We start from the raw sequence: 20,473 nt of genomic DNA, 5'->3' as shown, positions 1-20,473 counted from the left end.
AGGTAAATGTGGTGTTAGTGGCGTGTTAAAAGAGCAAAAAAAAAAAACATTGTAATGAGCAGGCAAAAGCAATGAAAATAGTCGTTAGCATTTAAATTTGAAGTTTGTAAAGAGGCTGTATGTTATATCATTCTTAAGGTCGAACCAATGAATGAAAAACAGTAGTATGCATTCATGAGTCTGAAGGAGCATTTAAGTTTGTAAAGAGGCTGTATGTTATATCTATCATTCTTAAGGTCGAACCAGTGAATGAAAAACAGTAGTATGCATTCATGAGTCTGAAGGGGTGAAAGGTATACGGTCTGGACTTAGGAACAAAGGTGGTCTGTAGTGGATTTTGAGTGGCATTTTAAATAGAATGAGGTTGTGTGCAAGTGATGATATATTTGCATTGGTTTGGAGTTCAGAATAAGTTTTTTGGGGTTTATTGAAATAGCATTAAGAAAAAAAGAAAGCACAACTGCTAAGTGTTGTGGTGCTAAACTAGCAGGTAAAAAAACTTTTCAGTTGTGCTTCGTCAAGTAATAAGATGCGTAATGAAGCTTAGTGGAGTTTGAACTGGCAAGGAAAACTGCAAGGTGCTGGTCATACCCAAGGTGTAGTAGTGAAAAAATGGAAATAAAGCCATAGAAAAGCATTATTTTATGGGATCTAAAATGGCGTAATGTGGTTCCTTTAGGCTGTTAGAGGGTGTGTTGAACTTATACAGAATGAGATTGGTGAGAACTTGAGTTTAAGAAGTGCACTGTGTGGTGTTGGGACGGCATGTTGAAATTGGCGTATACGAGCTTCATGACAAGCAATGGAAAAGCAGAAAATGAGCATTCTGGACATTAGAAATGGTAAAATAACTGGTTCGTTACAAAGGCTAGGTGGCATTTTGAAATCCCAAGTGGAAAAAAAAAGTTCAGTGAGAAAATGTCTAGCCGCACTAGGTATGTGTGTGCAACATGGGTTGATCAAATGTTCAAACGCCAGCCATTGGAAATGAGGAGTGGTGGTAGTGCCGACAGCGAGTGAAAAATGTGCACGTGTGTAAGAAATAGTCCGTATGAAGTCCAGGCGGAGCATTTAGGAAAAACACATTATTCGGGTTGTTTGTTATGGCTTAGTTCATGAGTGAGAATTGGAGGGACGTGTGTGGGCTGGACTAAGTTATAGAATATTGTTGTGGTGGAAACATAATAATCCCTGAATGAATGAAATGTAAAAAAAGTTATTAACAATATATTTCAGTGGTGAAGACATGGGGTGTTCAGATGGCCAAAAGGAAAAATAAATTCATAAAGAAAAAGTACGGAGCAGTAGAATTTGTACTGGTTGGTTCTAATGCCAGCTAGTGAATCAATGTCTCGTAGTGAAAATATTGAATGGTGGTAATTCCTTGTGTGAATGCAGCAACAAAGGTGGCACAATGTGCGATTGCAGTTTTGAATAATATGCATAGAGGCTTGGTGGTGTGTTGAGATGGATTTAGAGAAATTGAACTATTAAAAGGTATGCGTCGAGAGGTATACATTTCGGATGGTGAAAACAATGTGTGATGGTGGCAATGCCTGTGATAAGAAGCTAAGTAAAGAACTGAAACAATAGTGCACTGAAAGTTCTATATGAAGTGTTATCGAAAAAACGTGGAGAAATGAATAGCTTTGAAATGGCTCTAGACTTTAAAAGATATAGAAAATGGTGGTTCTACAAAAGACGTTGAATACGGCGGTTTATAGGAAATAGTGGTTTGTATGAATACCACCTGTTGAAAACGGAAGAGTTGTGGTTGAAAACAGCGGAGTCGTCGTCATGCCTTCGGTGTGAAAAAATAATTGTGCTGGTTTGATTGCAATTTTGAACGATTGAACAAAATGCAATGAAGGCTGGGTAGAGTGCCAGATGACCAAGCAGGAAAATGAATTGTTTCTGACATAATATAGAATAAGGTGGTTTGTTCAAATGCCAGCTTGTGAAAACAATGAAATTGTAGTGGTGTCTATGTGCTGTGTGTGATTGAGGTTTTGAAAAAGAGAATAAGGGCCAAAAGTGGGGGCCTTGTGGAGTGTTAAAACCATGCGAAAAAATGAATTTGGGGGAAATAAAGTAATCGTAAGTATGCATTCCATATTTTGAAGCTATTGGATATGGTGCTTTGTTTGAATTCCGGTTGATGGAAACAGTGCGGGATGATAGGCCTTGGGTGAATGTAGCAATGAATAGTGTAGCGCTCTGTGTGATTGCAGTTGTTTTGAATAATGTAGTGAGGTCTAAAGGCAGTACTGGGTGGAGTGTTTATGGCCAAGCAGAATGAATTTGAGAAAAGAAGCTGTACAAAACGTGTTGCAGATGATTTTGGATATGATGGTTTGTTGAAACGTCCGGAAGTGGAAACATCAAATGGGGGTAGGGCCCTGGGTGAATGATTAAAAACGATAGTGCGCTCAGTTGCGAACAATAATCTAAGGTTCTTAACGAAGGCTGTTTAGTGTTTTGAAGTGGCCAAACAGAAAATGAATTGAAAATAAAATAAAATATACTCTTCTAGCCTGACTGTGAAGTTGTAGAATATGATGGTTTGTTCATGGAAGCAAGCGAAAACAAAGGAATGGTGGTAATGTGTGTGAAGAAAAAAAGAAAAAGAAATGCTAAGCTGTGTGTGGTAACGATTTTGATGAACGATATAAGGAAGGCTATGTAGGTTGGGACAACTAGGAAAAATAATTTTAAGAAAGTGATATCAGATATGCGTTCCATACTTTGAAGGTAGAGGGTGGTTTGAATTCCAGCTTGTGGAAACAACGTAGAATGATGGCAATGCCCTGGTTGTATATGGCTAAAAATGAATTGGGGGTGTGCTATGTTTTAAAAATAATAAATTTAAATAAGAGAGTCTGTAAATGAAGGCTGGGTGGAGTGTTTATGGCCAAGCAAAATGAATTTGAGAATAGAAGCCATTTTTGGATGTTGTGGTTGATTGAAATGTTGGGAAGTGAAAACTGAACGGTGGTAGGGCCCTGGGGTAGAATGATGGCAGTGCCCTGGTATATATGGCAAAAAATGAAGTAGTGGTGTGCTATGTTTTAAATAATAAATTTGAATAAGGGGGTCTAAAATGATGGATGGGTGGAGTGTTAATGGCCAAGCAGAATGAATTTGAGGTGTTTTTGGATATGGTGGTTCGTTGAAATGTCGAAGTGAAAACTGAACGGTAGTAGGGCCCTGGGTAAATGAGTAAAGGAAAACGATGGTGCGCTGTGTGTGTTGGGAACAATAATCTGAGGTTCCTAATAACTGCTATTTTGTGTGTTGAAATGGCGAACTGGAAAAATTAATAGCATTTCTCTGATATGAAAATAGATCTGCATACCGGGCTTTGGGCGTGATCTGACCTGCCGTCTGAATTACCACTCTTCTGATGTCCAAATGGTGCTTGCAAGATCTGGCTCCTTTAGTGGCTTGAGCAGAGGAATGTGAAGCGTCTCACGACCGTGAAAAACTGCAGACTGTCTACTCCTCGTTACCCTTTCTATGGCATGAGCCTTCCTTACCTAATAAAAGACTTTCAATTTCAACTCTTTGCTTTTGTGGCTGGGCTATGAAAATACAAAGTTTAGTGGTTTATTAATGAAGATATGCGCTGTGCATGAATGTGTTGTACTAAATAATAGAGTACATAACCAAGGCTTGAATATTGAAATGGCCAAGTGGTGAAAACAAGTCGTGAAAAATCGAGTAGCAGCAGAGGAAATGTGCTCTTGAAAGTGGCCCATAATAAGTATATGTTGGACTTCAGAGGTGGTAGAATGAGAAACAATGACCAATGAAGGGCAACGACCACGATGAACAAATTAAAATGATAATGCGTGGTACGTGAATGCCTTGTGCCTTGCGTTGTTAAATATTAGCATGAAGGGCGAGAATGGGTTGAATGGTTAAATTGTGTCTGTTGTTTAAATGGAGAAGCAATTTTCAAAGTATAGAATGTTTTTTTTTTTTACAAATTGAAGGTAATAAACGTGAACAAATCTTTTAATATGTCATTAAACATGAGTGTGTTGCGGCAGTGGATAATAGAATGAGATGCGTAACGAAGGTTGGGCTGAATGATGCAGTGCCCCAGTGCTAAGGACTAGTTCCGTGAAAAATGAAAAGCATTAAAGTATTTAGCCGTCTGTAAGTGTGCATTCTTGTATAGAATATGGTGGTTTATAAATGTCCGGTGAGAACAGTAAAAGTTGGTGGTAATGGATTGAATAGTGAGATGCATAACGAAGGTTGTGTTGAATTTTAAAATGGCCGAATTTTAGAAGTAGCTTGGGTCGGGAGAAATGCAAAAGCAGAAAAAGTGCGTGCTTAAATGAATATCTCCCCTCAATGAGTAAAGTTTTGAAATGCTAGGTTATAAAAATGTGCATGTGGAATGATGGTGATGCCCTGGATAAAGTTCAAAAGTGAAATGGTGGTACGCTTAAAGGTCCATATGAAGTGGGTGGAGAGTTAAGATGGCCAAGCAGAAAAATGAATTTCAAATAGTGAGGAATTCTGGTAGTTCTGGATGAAGTAAAAAAATAATGCGGGTGTGCACAATAAAAGATTAGGCATGCTCTGGAGTGGAGGCAGTTTGTTCAAATGCCAGCTACTTAATAACTTGTAAAATGATGGGAATGTGTCTAATGAAATGCAAAAGTGGAAAGACCTCTTGCCAGAGTATGGTTGGTGGTATGTTCAAATGCCAGCTCTTAATCAAAAATGGGATATTAGTAATTTCCATAGTGAAGTAAAAAACGAAAAAATGTGTGTGCTTGCAGTTTTGAGCAATAGAATAATGTCGATATTAATTATTAAAATAGTTATTGATTGACCAAATGCAGAAAGCAGTGTAAAAGAAATAATGAGAATATTTGATAGTTTGCTGCCAAATGCAGACGTGTGGAATGCTAGTACTCCTCTAAATGCGTTGCGTTACAAAATAGTAAGGTTCATGGTGAAGAATGGGTTGAATGATGAAATATCGAGTGGTAATAATAGGTCATTAAAAATAATGCATAAATGGTGAGTTACCTTAGAAGTATTCAGAAGGCATCTTGAAGTCATATTTTGTGATGGAAATATGAGCTAGTGAGAAAAATATAAGTTGGTGGGTTTTACTAAGTTAAACGAATCTAAGGAAAAGAATAGATCGATCATATGAAATATGAATAGATTGGTCAAATGAAAGAAACAATTCTGCGAACTACATGAATGCGTTGCGTTACAAACTAAGGTTCATGGTGAAGAATGGGTTGAATGATGAAATATCGAGTGGTAATAATAGGTCATGAAAAATAATGCATAAATGGTGTGTTACCAATTATTTAGTAGGCATGTTGAAGTCATATTTTGTGATGGAAATATGAGCTAGTGAGAAAAATATAAGTTAGTGGGTTTTACTAAGTTAAACGAATTTAAGGAAAAGAATAGATCTAGATGTGAAATGATGTTCGTTATAAATTGAGCCGATGATTGAATATGGTGGTTTGGTCAAATGAAAGAAACTTATTCTGCGAACTTCATGAATGCGTTGCATTACATGATGGTAAGGTTCATGATGGACACTGGTGTTGAATGATGAAATGTCGAGTGGTGAAAATGGGTTGTGAAAAATAATGCATAAATGGTGTGATCTCAGAAGCATTTAGAAGGTATCTTGAAGTCATATTTTATGCTGAAAATGCGAGCTAGTGAGAAAAAATACAAGTGTGTGGGTGTGACTAAGTTGAACGAATCTAAGGAAATACAGTGGCGCACCGGTCATGAATGGGTTCCTTGTTTGAAGAATAGAATATTGTGTAAAATGATGTTCGTTACAAATGTAGCCGATGATTGAATATGGTAGCTTGGTGAAATGAAAGAATTCTGCAAACTACATGAATGCATTGCGTTACAAAATAGTAAGGTTCGTGGTGGAGAATGGGTTTAATGATGAAATGCCGAGTGGTAATAGTAATGAAAAATAATGCATAAATGGTGAGTTATCTCGGAAACACTTGGAAGGTATCTTGAAATCATATTTTATGATCGAAATGTGAGCTCATGAGAAAAAATACAAGTTGGTGGGTTTTACTAAGGTAAACGAATCTAATGAAAAGAAGAATCGATTAAGGAGTGAAATGACGTTTGTTATAAGTGGAGCCGATGATTGAATATGCAGGCTTGGTCAAATGAAAGAACCAGTTCTGCGAACTACGTAAATGTGTTGCGTTACAAAACAGTAAGGTTTATGATGGATGCTGTGTTGAAAGATGAAATGTCGTGTGCTGAAAATAGGTCGTGAAAAATAATGTATAAATGGTGGGTTATCTCGGAATCATTTGGAAGGTACCTTGAAGTCATATATTATGATCGATTAAGGTGTGAAATGATGTTCGTTATAAATGGAGTTTGATTGAACATGGTGGTTTAGTCATGTGAAGGAAACAATTCTGCGAACTACATAAATATGGTGCATTACAAAATAGTAAGCATGAAGACTGGATCGAATGGTGAAATGTCGAGCGGTGAAAAGAGGTCGTGAAAAATCTTGCATAAATGGGTGTTATCTCGGAAGCATTTGGAAGGTATCGGTCATATTTAGGATCGAAATGTGAGCTAGTGAAAGAAAATACAAGTTGGTCGTGTGACTAAGTTAAACGAATCTAAAGAATAGAGGAATAGATTCAGGTATGAAATAATGTTTGTTATAAATGAAGGCGATGATTGAATATGGTGGCTTCGTGAAATGAAAGAAACAGTTATGGGAACTTCGTGAATGCGTTGCATTGCAAAATAGTGAAGTTCATGATGGACACTAGGTTGAATGATGAAATGTCGAGTGGTGAGATTAGGTCATGAAAAATAATGCATAAATGGTGTGTTATCTCGGAAGCATTTGGAAGGTATCTTGAATTCATATTTACTATCGAAATTTGAGCTTGTGAGAGAAAATTCAAGTCGGTCTTGTGACTATGTTGAACGAATCTATAGAATAGAAGAATAGATCAAGGTGTGAAACGATGTTCGGTATAAGTGGAGCTGATGATTGAATATGGTGGCTGGGTCAAATGAAAGAACCAATTCTGCGAACTATGTAAATGCGTTGCGTTACAAAATGGTAAGGTTTATGATGGACACTGGGTTGAATAATGAAATGGCGTGTGGTGAAAATAGGTCGTGAAAAATAATGTATATATGGTGTGTTATCTCGGAAGCATTTGGAAGGTATCTTGAGGTAATATTTTATGATTGATTGAAATTTGAGCTAGTGAGAAAAAAATACAAGTTGGTGGGTGTGACTACGTTGATCGAATCTGAGGAAATACAGTGGTACTCAGGTCATGAATGGGTTCCTTGGTTGAAGAATAAAATATTGTGGGAAATGATGTTCGTTATTGAATATGGTGGCTTGGTCAAATGACGGAAACAATTCTGTGAACTACATGAATGCGTTGCATTACAAAAAAATAAGGTTTATGGTGAAGAATGGGTTGAATGATGAAATATCGAGTGGTAATAATAGGTCATGAAAAATAATGCATAAATGGTGTGTTATCCTGGAAGCATTTAGAAGGTATGTCAAAGTCATATTTTATGATGGAAATGTGAGCTGGTGAGAAAATATAAGTTGGTCGTGAGACTAAGTTGAACGAATCCAAAGAATAGAAGTATAGATTGAGGTGTGAAGTGATGCTCGTTATAAATGTAGCCGATGATTGAATATGGTGGCTTGGTCAAATGAAACAAATCTGAGAACTACATAAATGCGTTGCATTACAAAATAGTAAGGTTCATGGTGAAGAATGGGTTGAATGATGAAATATCGAGTGGTAATAATAGGTCATGAAAAATAATGCATAAATGGTGTGTTATCCTGGAAGCATTTAGAAGGTATGTCGAAGTCATATTTTATGATGGAAATATGAGCTGGTGAGAAAATATAAGTTGGTCGTGAGACTAAGTTGAACGAATCTAAAGAATAGAAGTATAGATTGAGGTGTGAAGTGATGCTCGTTATAAATGTAGCCGATGATTGAATATGGTGGCTTGGTCAAATGAAACAAATCTGAGAACTACATAAATGTGTTGCGTTACAAAATAGTAAGGTTCATGGCGAAGATTGGGTTGAATGATGAAATATCGAGTGGTAATAATAAATCATGAAAAATAATGCATTAATGGTCTGTTACCTTAGAAGTATTTAGAAGGCATCTTGAAGTCATATTTTGTGATGGAAATATGAGCTAGTGAGAAAAATACAAGTTGGTGAGTTTTACTAAGTTAAACGAATCTAAGGAAAAGAATAGATCGAGGTGCGAAATGATGCTCGTTATAAATGTAGCCGATGATTGAATATGGTGGCTTGGTCAAATGAAACAAATCTGAGAACTACATAAATGCGTTGCATTACAAAATAGTAAGGTTCATGGTGGACACTGGGTTGAATGGTGAAATGTCGAGTGGTGAAATGGGTTGTGAAAAATAGTGCATAAATGGTGTGTTATCTCGGAAGCATTTGGAAGGTATCTTGAAGTCATATTTTATGATAGAAATGTGAGCAAGTGAGTAAAAAATACAAGTTAGTCGTGTGACTAAGTGGAACGAATCGAAAGAAATACAGTGGTGCACCGGTCATGAATGGGTTCCTTGTTTGAAGAATAGAATATTGTGTAAAATGATGTTCGTTACAAATGTAGCCGATGATTGAATATGGTGGCTTGGTCAAATGAAAGAATTCTGCAAACTACATGAATGCATTGCGTTACAAAATTGTAAGGTTTATGGTGGAGAATGAATTGAGCGATGAAATTTCGAGTGTTAATAATAGGTCATGAAAAATAATGCATAAAGGGTGTGTTATCTGAGCAGTATTTAGAAGGTATCTTGTAGTCATTGTTTAATGATAATATGAGCTAGTGAGAAAAATATAAGTTGGTGGGTATTACTAAGTTAAACGAATCTATGGAAAAGAATAGAACGTGGCGTGAAATGATGTAGAGCCGATATTTGAACATGTGGTTTAGTGAAATGAACGAAACAATTCTGCGAACTACATAAATATGGTGCATTTCAAAATACTAAGCATGATGAAGACTTGATGGAGGGTGTGACTAAGTGTAACGAATCTTAGGAAATACAGTAGTTTATAGGACGTGAATGGGTTCCTTGGTTGAAGAATAGAATATCGTGTAAAATGATGTTCGTTATAAATGTAGCCGATCATTGCATATGGTGGCTTGGTCAAATGAAAGAAACAATTCTGTGAACTTCATGAATGCGTTGCGTTACAATATAGTAAGGTTCATGATGGACACTGGGTTGAATGATGAAAATGTGGTGAAAACGTGTTGTGAAAAATAATGTATATATGGTGTGTTATCTCTGAAGCATTTAGAAGGTATCTTGGTCATATTTTATAATAAGAATGAGAGCTAGTGAGCAAAAATACAAGTTGGTGGTTGTGCCTAAGTGTAACGAATCTAAGGAAATACAGTGGTGCACAGGTCATGAGCAGATTCCTTGGTTGAAGAAAAGAATATTGTGTGAAATGATGTTCGTTACAAATGTGGCCGATGATTGTATATGATGGCTTGGTCAAATGAAACAAACAATTCTGCGAACTACATGAATGCGTTGCGTTACAAAATAGTAAGGTTCATGGTGAAGAATGGGTTGAATGATGAAATATGGATTGGTAATAATAGGTCACGATAAAATAAAGCATAAAAGGTGTGTTACCTTAGAAGTATCTAGAAGGCATCTTGAAGTCATATTTTGTGATGCAAGTTGGTGGGTTTTACTACGTTAAACGAATATAAGGAAAAGAATAGATCGAGGTGTGAAATGATGTTTGTTATAAATGGAGCAGATGATAGAATATGGTGGCTTCGTCAAATGAAACAAACAATTCTGCGAACTTCATGAATGCGTTGCGTTACAAAATAGTGAGGTTCATGATGGACGCTGGGTTGAATGATGAAATGTCGTGTGGTGAAAATGGGTTGTGAAAAGTAATGCATAAATGTTGTTTTCTCGGAAGCATTTGGAAGGTATCTTGAAATCATATTTTATGATGGAAATGTGAGCTCGTGAGAAAAAATACAAGTTGGTGGGTTTTACTAAGGTAAACGAATCTAATTAAAAGAAGAATCGATTAAGGTGAGAAATGATGTTCGTTATAAATATCTAAGGAAAAGAATTGATTAAGGTGTGAAATGATGTTCGTTATAAATGGAGCTGTTGATTGAACATGATGGTTTAGTCAACTGAAGGAAACAATTCTGCGAAGTACATACATATGGTGCAATACAAAATAGTAAGCATGAAGACTGGATTGAATGGTGACATGTCGAGTGGTGAAAATCGGTCGTGAAAAATAATGCATAAATGGGTGTTATCTCGGAAGCATTTGGAAGCTATTTTGAAGTCATATTTTATGATGGAAAATTGAAGTAGTGAGAAAACAATACAAGTTGGTCGTGTGACTAAGTGGAACGAACCGAAAGAAGTACAGTGTTGCACAGGTTATGAATGGATTCCTTGTTTAAAGAATAGAATATTGTGTGAAAGGATGTTCTTTACAAATGTAGCCGATGATTGAATACGGTGGCTTGGTCAAACGAAAGAAACCATTCTGCAAACTACATGAATGCGTTGCGTTACAAAATAGTTAGGTTCAGGATTAAGACTGCGTTGAATAACATAATGTCGTGTGGTGAAAATGTCACGAAAAATAATGCATACATGGTTTGTTATCTCTGAAGTATTTAGAAGGTATGATGAAATTGCGAACTAGTGAGAAAAAATACAAATTGGTGGGTGTGACTGAGTTGAACGAATTTAAGGAAATACAGTGGTGCACAGGTCATGAATGGGTTCCTTGGTTGAAGAATTGAATATCATCTGAAATGATGTTTATTATAAATGTATGCGATGATTGAATATGGTGGTGTAGTAAAATGAAAGAAATAATTCTGCGAACTACATGAATGCGTTTCGTCAGAAAACAGTAAGGTTCATGGTGAAGAATGGGTTGAATGATGAAATATCAAGTGGTAATAATTGGTCATGAAAAATAATGCATAAATTTTGTGTTACCTCAGAAGTAGTTAGAAGGCATCTTAAACTCGTATTTTGTGTTGGAAATATGAGCTAGTGAGAAAAATACAAGTTGGTGAGTTTTACTAAGTTAAACGAATCTAAGGAAAAGAATAGATCGAGGTGTGAAATGATGTTTGTTATGAATTGAGCCAATGATTGATTATGGTGGCTTGGTCAAATGAAAGAAACTATTCTGCGAACTTCATGAATGCGTTGTGTTACAAAATAGTAGGGTTCATGGTGAAGAATGGGTTGAATGATGAAATGTCGAGTGGTAATAATAGGTTATGAAAAATAATGCATAAATGGTGTGTTATCTGAGAAGTATATTGAAGGTGTCTTGAAGTCACTGTTTTTGATGAAAATATGAGCTAGTGAGAAAAATATAAGTTGGTATGTTTTACTAAGTTGAATGAATCTAAAGAATACAAGTAGAGATATAGGTGTGAAATGATGTTCCTTATAAATGTAGCCGATGATTGAATATGGTGGCTTGGTCAAGTGAAACAAATCTGAGAACTACATAAATGCGTTGCATTACAAAATAGTAAAGTTCATGATGGACACTGGGTTGAATAATGAAATGGCGTGTAGTGAAAATAGGTCGTGAAAAATAATGTACAAATTGTGTGTTATCTCAGAAGCATTTTGAAGGTATCTTGAAATCATATTTAGGATTTAATGAGCTAGTGAGAAAATTCAAGTTGGTCGTGTGACTAAGTTGAAGGAATCTAACGAAATAAGTGGTGCACAGGTCCTGAATGGATTCCTTGGTTGAAAAATAGGATATCGTGTGAAATGATGTTCGTTACAAATGTAGCTGATGATTGAATATGGTGGCTTGGTCAAATGAAAGAGACAATTCTGCACACTACATAAATGCGTTGGATTACTATATAGTAAGGTTCATGGTGGAGAATGGGTTGAATGATGAAATGTGTAGGGGTAATAATAGGTCATGAAAAAAATGCATAATTGGTGTGTTATCTCGGAAGCATTTGGAAGGTATTTTGAAGTCATATTTTATGATGGAAATGGGAGCTAGTGCGAAAAAATTCTAGTTGAAGGGTGTGACTAAGTTTTACGAGTCTAAGGAAATGCAGTAGTGCACAGGTCATGAATGGGTTCCTTGGTTAAAGAATAGATTAAGGTGTGAAACGATGTTCGTTATAAGTGGAGCCGCTGAGTGAATATGGTGGCTGGGTCAAATGAAAGAACCAATTCTGCAAACTATGTAAATGCGTTGTGTTAGAAAACGGTACGGTTTGGGATGGACACTGGGTTGAATGATGAAATGTCGAGTGGTGAAAATAAGTCATGAAAAATAATGCATATATGGTTTGCTATCTCAGAAGTATTTAGGAGATATGATGGGAATGTGAGCTAGTGAGAAAGACAAGTTGGTTGGTTTGACTAAGTTTTACGTGTCTAAGGAAATACAGTGGTGCACAGGTCATGAATGGGTTCTTTGGTTGAAGAATAGAATATTGTGTGAAATGATGTTCGTTACAAATGTAGCCGATGATTGAATATGGTGGCTTGGTCAAATGAAAGAAAATTCTGCAAACTACATGAATGTGTTGCGTTACAAAATAGTAAGGTTCATGGTGAAGAATGGGTTGAATGATGAAATGTCGAGTGGTGAGATTTAAGTCATGAAGAATAATGCATAAATGGTGTGTTATCTCGGAAGCATTTGGAAGGTATCTTGAAATCATATTTAGGTTCGAAATATGAGCTAGTGAGAAAATTCAAGTTGGTCGTGTGACTATGGTGGCTTGGTCAAATGAAAGAAAATTCTGCAAACTACATGAATGTGTTGCGTTACTTCATGGTGAAGAATGGGTTGAATGATGAAATGTCGAGTGGTGAGATTAAGTCATGAAAAATAATGCATAAATGGTGTGTTATCTCGGAAGCATTTGGAAGGTATCTTGAAATCATATTTAGGTTCGAAATATGAGCTAGTGAGAAAATTCAAGTTGGTCGTGTGACTATGGTGGCTTGGTCAAATGAAAGAAAATTCTGCAAACTACATGAATGTGTTGCGTTACAAAATAGTAAGGTTCATGGTGAAGAATGGGTTGAATGATGAAATGTCGAGTGGTGAGATTAAGTCATGAAGAATAATGCATAAATGGTGTGTTATCTCGGAAGCATTTGGAAGCTATCTTGAAATCATATTTAGGTTCGAAATATGAGCTAGTGAGAAAATGTCGTGTGACTATGGTGGCTTGGTCAAATGAAAGAAAATTCTGCAAACTACATGAATGTGTTGCGTTACGAAATAGTAAGGTTTATGGTGAAGAATGGGTTGAATGATGAAATGTCGAGTGGTGAGATTAAGTCATGAAGTATAATGCATAAATGGTGTGTTATCTCGGAAGCATTTGGAAGGTATTGGTCATATTTAGGATCGAATGTGAGCTAGTGAGAGAAAATACAAGTTGGTCGTGTGACTAAGTTAAACGAATCTAAGGAATAGAAGAATAGATCGAGGTGTGAAACGATGTTCATTATAAATGGAGCCGATGATAGCATATGGTGGCTTGGTGAAATGAAACAATTCTGCGAACTTCATGAATGCGTTGCGTTACAAAATAGTAAGGTTCATGATGGACACTGGGTTGAATGATGAAATGTCGTGTGGAGAAAATAGGTCGTGAAAAATAATGCATAAATGGGTGTTATCTCGGAAGCATTTGGAAGGTATTGGTCATATTTAGGATCGAATGTGAGCTAGTGAGAGAAAATACAAGTTGGTCGTGTGACTAAGCTAAACGAATCTAAGGAATAGAAAAATAGATCGAGGTGTGAAATGATGTTGGTTATGAGTGGAGCCGATTATTAAATATGGTGGTTTGGTCAAATGAAATACCAGTTCTGCGAGCTACGTAAATGCGTTGCATTACAAAACAGTAAGGTTTATGGTGGACACTGGGTTGAAGATGAAATGTCGTGTGGTGAAAATAGGTCGTGAAAAATAATGCATAAATGGTGTGTTATCTCGGAAGCATTTGGAAGGTATCTTGGAGTCATATTTTATGATGGAAATGTGAGCTAATGAGAAAAAAATACACGTTAGTCGTGTGACGTTAGTCGTGTGACTAAGTGGAAACGAATTGAAAGAAATACAGTGGTGCACAGGTTATGAATGGGTTCCTTGTTTGAAGAATAAAATATTGGGTTAAAAGATGTTCTTTACAAATGTAGCCGATGATTGAATATGGTATCTTGGTCAAATGAGAAACAATTCTGCGAACTGAAATGTCGAGTGGTGAAAATAAGTCATGAAAAATAATGCATACATGGTGTGTTATCTCAGAAGTATTTAAAAGATATGATGGAAATGTGAGCTAGTGAGAAAAACAAGTTGGTTGGTGTGACTAAGTTTGAGTCTAAGGAAATATAGTGGTACACAGGTCATGAACGGGTTCTTTGGTTGATGAATAGAATATCGTGTGAAATGATGTTCGTTACAAATGTAGCCGATGATTGAATATGGTGGCTTGATCAAATGAAGGAAACAATTCTGCGAACTACATGAATGCGTTGCATTACAAAATAGTAAGGTTCATAGTGAAGAATGGGTTGAATAATGAAATGTCGAGTGGTAATAATAGGTTATGAAAAATAATGCATAAATGGTGTGTTATCTGAGAAGTATTTTGAAGGTGTCTTGAAGTCACTGTTTTTGATGAAAATATGAGCTAGTGAGAAAAATATAAGTTGGTATGTTTTACTAAGTTGAATGAATCTAAAGAATACAAGTAGAGATTGAGGTGTGAAATGATGTTCCTTATAAATGTAGCCGATGATTGAATATGGTGGCTTGGTCAAGTGAAACAAATCTGAGAACTACATAAATGCGTTGCATTACAAAATTGTAAGGTTCATGGTGGACACTGGGTTGAATGATGAAATCTCGAGTGGTGAAATGGGTTGTGAAAAATAATGCATAAATGGTGTGTTATCTCGGAAGTATTTGGAAGGTATATTGAAGTCACATTTTATGATAGAAATGTGAGCGAGAAAAAAATACAAGTTAGTCGTGCGACTAAGTGGAACGAATCTAAAGAAATACAGTGGTGCACAGGTTATGAATGGGTTCCTATTCTTCAAAGATGTTCTTAACAAATGTAGCCGATGATTGAATATGGTGGCTTGGTCAAATGAAAAACAATTCTGCGAACTGAAATGTCGAGTGGTGTGTTATATGAGAAGTATTTTGAAGGTATCTTGAAGTCATATTTTATGATGGAAATATGAGCTGGTGAGAATATATAAGTTGGTCGTGAGACTAAGTTGAACGAATCTAAAGAATAGAAGTATAGATTGAGGTGTGAAATGATGTTCCTTATAAATGTAGCCGATGATTGAATATGGTGGCTTGGTCAAATGAAACAAATCTGAGAATTACATAAATGCGTGGCATTACAAAATAGTAAGATTCATGATTTGACACTGGGTTGAATAATGAAATGCCGAGTGGTGAAATATGTTCTGAAAAATAATGCATAAAAGGTGTGTTATGTCGGAAGCATGAAATGATGTTTGTTATAAATGGAGGCAATGATTGAATATGGTGGCTTGGTCAAATGAAAGAAAATTCTGCAAACTACATGAATGTGTTGCGTTACAAAATAGTAAGGTTCATGGTGAAGAATGGGTTGAATGATGAAATGTCGAGTGGTGAGATTAAGTCATGAAAAATAATGCATAAATGGTGTGTTATCTCGGAAGCATTTGGAAGGTATCTTGAAATCATATTTAGGTTCGAAATATGAGCTAGTGAGAAAATGTCGTGTGACTATGGTGGCTTGGTCAAATGAAAGAAAATTCTGCAAACTACATGAATGTGTTGCGTTACGAAATAGTAAGGTTCATGGTGAAGAATGGGTTGAATGATGAAATGTCGATGGTGAGATTAAGTCATGAAGAATAATGCATAAATGGTGTGTTATCTCGGAAGCATTTGGAAGGTATCTTGAAATCATATTTAGGTTCGAAATATGAGCTAGTGAGAAAATTCAAGTTGGTCGTGTGACTATGGTGGCTTGGTCAAATGAAAGAAAATTCTGCAAACTACATGAATGTGTTGCGTTACAAAATAGTAAGGTTCATGGTGAAGAATGGGTTGAATGATGAAATGTCGAGTGGTGAGATTAAGTCATGAAGAATAATGCATAAATGGTGTGTTATCTCGGAAGCATTTGGAAGGTATCTTGAAATCATATTTAGGTTCGAAATATGAGCTAGTGAGAAAATGTCGTGTGACTATGGTGGCTTGGTCAAATGAAAGAAAATTCTGCAAACTACATGAATGTGTTGCGTTACGAAATAGTAAGGTTCATGGTGAAGAATGGGTTGAATGATGAAATGTCAAGTGGTGAGATTAAGTCATGAAGAATAATGCATAAATGGTGTGTTATCTCGGAAGCATTTGGAAGGTATCTTGAAATCATATTTAGGTTCGAAATATGAGCTAGTGAGAAAATTCAAGTGTGTCGTGTGACTATGGTGGCTAGGTCAAATGAAAGAAAATTCTGCAAACTACATGAATGTGTTGCGTTACAAAATAGTAAGGTTCATGGTGAAGAATAGGTTGAATGATGAAATGTCGAGTGGTGAGATTAAGTCATGAAGAATAATGCATAAATGGTGTGTTATCTCGGAAGCATTTGGAAGGTATCTTGAAATCATATTTAGGTTCGAAATATGAGCTAGTGAGAAAATGTCGTGTGACTATGGTGGCTTGGTCAAATGAAAGAAAATTCTGCAAACTACATGAATGTGTTGCGTTTCGAAATAGTAAGGTTCATGGTGAAGAATGGGTTGAATGATGAAATGTCGAGTGGTGAGATTAAGTCATGAAGAATAATGCATAAATGGTGTGTTATCTCGGAAGCATTTGGAAGGTATTGGTCATATTTAGGATCGAATGTGAGCTAGTGAGAGAAAATACAAGTTGGTCGTGTGACTAAGTTAAACGAATCTAAGGAATAGAAGAATAGATCGAGGTGTGAAACGATGTTCATTATAAATGGAGCCGATGATAGCATATGGTGGCTTGGTGAAATGAAACAATTCTGCGAACTTCATGAATGCGTTGCGTTACAAAATAGTAAGGTTCATGATGGACACTGGGTTGAATGATGAAATGTCGTGTGGAGAAAATAGGTCGTGAAAAATAATGCATAAATGGGTGTTATCTCGGAAGCATTTGGAAGGTATTGGTCATATTTAGGATCGAATGTGAGCTAGTGAGAGAAAATACAAGTTGGTCGTGTGACTAAGCTAAACGAATCTAAGGAATAGAAAAATAGATCGAGGTGTGAAATGATGTTGGTTATAAGTGGAGCCGATTATTAAATATGGTGGTTTGGTCAAATGAAATACCAGTTCTGCGAGCTACGTAAATGCCTTGCATTACAAAACAGTAAGGTTTATGGTGGACACTGGGTTGAAGATGAAATGTCGTGTGGTGAAAATAGGTCGTGAAAAATTATGCATAAATGGTGTGTTATCTCGGAAGCATTTGGAAGGTATCTTGGAGTCATATTTTATGATGGAAATGTGAGCTAATGAGAAAAAAATACACGTTAGTCGTGTGACTAAGTGGAACGAATTGAAAGAAATACAGTGGTGCACAGGTTATGAATGGGTTCCTTGTTTGAAGAATAAAATATTGGGTTAAAAGATGTTCTTTACAAATGTAGCCGATGATTGAATATGGTAGCTTGGTCAAATGAGAAACAATTCTGCGAACTGAAATGTCGAGTGGTGAAAATAAGTCATGAAAAATAATGCATACATGGTGTGTTATCTCAGAAGTATTTAAAAGATATGATGGAAATGTGAGCTAGTGAGAAAAACAAGTTTGTTGGTGTGACTAAGTTTGAGTCTAAGGAAATATAGTGGTACACAGGTCATGAACGGGTTCTTTGGTTGATGAATAGAATATCGTGTCAAATGATGTTCGTTACAAATGTAGCCGATGATTGAATATGGTGGCTTGGTCAAATGAAGGAAACAATTCTGCGAACTACATGAATGCGTTGCGTTACAAAATAGTAAGGTTCATAGTGAAGAATGGGTTGAATAATGAAATGTCGAGTGGTAATAATAGGTTATGAAAAATAATGCATAAATGGTGTGTTATCTGAGAAGTATTTTGAAGGTGTCTTGAAGTCACTGTTTTTGATGAAAATATGAGCTAGTGAGAAAAATATAAGTTGGTATGTTTTACTAAGTTGAATGAATCTAAAGAATACAAGTAGAGATATAGGTGTGAAATGATGTTCCTTATAAATGTAGCCAATGATTGAATATGGTGGCTTGGTCAAGTGAAACAAATCTGAGAACTACATAAATGCGTTGCATTACAAAATTGTAAGGTTCATGGTGGACACTGGGTTGAATGATGAAATCTCGAGTGGTGAAATGGGTTGTGAAAAATAATGCATAAATGGTGTGTTATCTCGGAAGTATTTGGAAGGTATCTTGAAGTCACATTTTATGATAGAAATGTGAGCAAGTGAGAAAAAAATACAAGTTAGTCGTGCGACTAAGTGGAACGAATCGAAAGAAATACAGTGGTGCACAGGTTATGAATGGGTTCCTTGTTTGAAGAATAGAATGTTGGGTGCAAAAGATGTTCTTAACAAATGTAGCCGATGATTGAATATGGTGGCTTGGTCAAATGAAAAACAATTCTGCGAACTGAAATGTCGAGTGGTGTGTTATATGAGAAGTATTTTGAAGGTATCTTGAAGTCATATTTTATGATGGAAATATGAGCTGGTGAGAATATATAAGTTGGTCGTGAGACTAAGTTGAACGAATCTAAAGAATAGAAGTATAGATTGAGGTGTGAAATGATGTTCCTTATAAATGTAGCCGATGATTGAATATGGTGGCTTGGTCAAATGAAACAAATCTGAGAATTACATAAATCCGTGGCATTACAAAATAGTAAGATTCATGATTTGACACTGGGTTGAATAATGAAATGCCGAGTGGTGAAATATGTTCTGAAAAATAATGCATAAAAGGTGTGTTATGTCGGAAGCATGAAATGATGTTTGTTATAAATGGAGGCAATGATTGAATATGGTGGCTTGGTCAAATGAAAGAAATTTCTGCAAACTACATGAATGTGTTGCGTTAATGGGTTGAATGATGAAATGTCGAGTGGTGAGATTAAGTCATGAAGAATAATGCATAAATGGTGTGTTATCTCGGAAGCATTTGGAAGGTATCTTGAAATCATATTTAGGTTCGAAATATGAGCTAGTGAGAAAATTCAAGTTGGTCGTGTGACTATGGTGGCTTGGTCAAATGAAAGAAAATTCTGCAAACTACATGAATGTGTTGCGTTACAAAATAGTAAGGTTCATGGTGAAGAATGGGTTGAATGATGAAATGTCGAGTGGTGAGATTAAGTCATGAAGAATAATGCATAAATGGTGTGTTATCTCGGAAGCATTTGGAAGCTATCTTGAAATCATATTTAGGTTCGAAATATGAGCTAGTGAGAAAATGTCGTGTGACTATGGTGGCTTGGTCAAATGAAAGAAAATTCTGCAAACTACATGAATGTGTTGCGTTACGAAATAGTAAGGTTCATGGTGAAGAATGGGTTGAATGATGAAATGTCGAGTGGTGAGATTAAGTCATGAAGAATAATGCATAAATGGTGTGTTATCTCGGAAGCATTTGGAAGGTATTGGTCATATTTAGGATCGAATGTGAGCTAGTGAGAGAAAATACAAGTTGGTCGTGTGACTAAGTTAAACGAATCTAAGGAATAGAAGAATAGATCGAGGTGTGAAACGATGTTCATTATAAATGGAGCCGATGATAGCATATGGTGGCTTGGTGAAATGAAACAATTCTGCGAACTTCATGAATGCGTTGCGTTACAAAATAGTAAGGTTCATGATGGACACTGGGTTGAATGATGAAATGTCGTGTGGAGAAAATAGGTCGTGAAAAATAATGCATAAATGGGTGTTATCTCGGAAGCATTTGGAAGGTATTGGTCATATTTAGGATCGAATGTGAGCTAGTGAGAGAAAATACAAGTTGGTCGTGTGACTAAGCTAAACGAATCTAAGGAATAGAAAAATAGATCGAGGTGTGAAATGATGTTGGTTATAAGTGGAGCCGATTATTAAATATGGTGGTTTGGTCAAATGAAATACCAGTTCTGCGAGCTACGTAAATGCGTTGCATTACAAAACAGTAAGGTTTATGGTGGACACTGGGTTGAAGATGAAATGTCGTGTGGTGAAAATAGGTCGTGAAAAATAATGCATAAATGGTGTGTTATCTCGGAAGCATTTGGAAGGTATCTTGGAGTCATATTTTA

Source organism: Amblyomma mixtum, chromosome 8 (assembly GCF_055824585.1).
Source record: "Amblyomma mixtum isolate Tamu chromosome 8, ASM5582458v1, whole genome shotgun sequence".
In the NCBI taxonomy this organism is placed as follows: Eukaryota; Metazoa; Arthropoda; class Arachnida; order Ixodida; family Ixodidae; genus Amblyomma; species Amblyomma mixtum.
Note: the sequence above shows the minus strand (reverse complement) of the source record.